The sequence below is a fragment of the Aplysia californica genome, unplaced genomic scaffold (assembly GCF_000002075.1).
Source record: "Aplysia californica isolate F4 #8 unplaced genomic scaffold, AplCal3.0 scaffold00023, whole genome shotgun sequence".
Lineage (NCBI taxonomy): Eukaryota > Metazoa > Mollusca > Gastropoda > Aplysiida > Aplysiidae > Aplysia > Aplysia californica.
Genome location: NW_004797293.1, coordinates 984,816 through 985,829, shown reverse-complemented (window position 1 = coordinate 985,829; position 1,014 = coordinate 984,816).

Below are 1,014 nucleotides of genomic sequence, written 5' to 3'. Positions count from 1 at the left end.
TTATGAATAAAAATACTTTAGAAAAATTGAGTATCTCGGTCTTTCTGCTGGGGTGTTGTATCCCTTTCATCCTGGGTTGGCCTTGGCAGGTAGCGCCGGAGCCAGCCTCTTATGAACATTAATGATCTAAATTGTGTTGCTGGGGGCATAAAAACACTTTCATTCAAATTTTTAAAAAGGAAAACAACTTAACTGTGAAAACTTCGGTCCACTGCAGCATCATATCGGTTATTACACTTAAATACAACACAGATGCAAGGCATTTTTACTAGCCTAATTGACTTGCCTAAGCTCAAAGACCTCGGAATAAAACCTTCTTTCTTATCAAGATTTCAGTGCGTGAGTCGGGCATTCGCGCAGCGCAGGTAGCCCACAGTTCCGCCGCGAGAGAGGGCTCCTATCAGGCGTGCGGTGCCGCCCACAGAGCATCCTCCATTACTTTTAATCTCCTTGGCGGGCCCCTTTATCGTCTACAATACAAACTACAAACCCAGTCGTAACAAAAATCTAAAGTAAACAAAAAAAAAACAACCCCAAAACCCCAAACCAAAAAAAAAATAGTGTTCTCGTAACAAACCCCTACTTAATAAAAAATTTAAAAATAGATAATTACTATTTAGAAATTTAGATTGAGCCAAAGGACCTTTCAGACTTAGAATATTAAAATTAAAATCTTTTGTCAACCAAACATAGATCTACATTCGGTAGTCCATTGCTTGATCTGAATTTGATCTACATGGGAGGTAATGAAATGAATTAAGCAAAAAAATCAACAACAACCCCACAGTGATTTCCCTTGGTGAGTATATCCCTACGTAAAGTATTTGTTAATGAATATGGCTTCAAATATAAGAAAATACAATAAAAAATAATATTCTTGTGATTCTCACTCAATACATTGGTTTATGAATCATAATCATCTCTGAGCTTAATATTATTTTTAAAAACTAGATTCTGTTGCGCAAGGATATTCTGGTTTCTGGCCAAAGTACCACCATAAACAACATGGCGGCA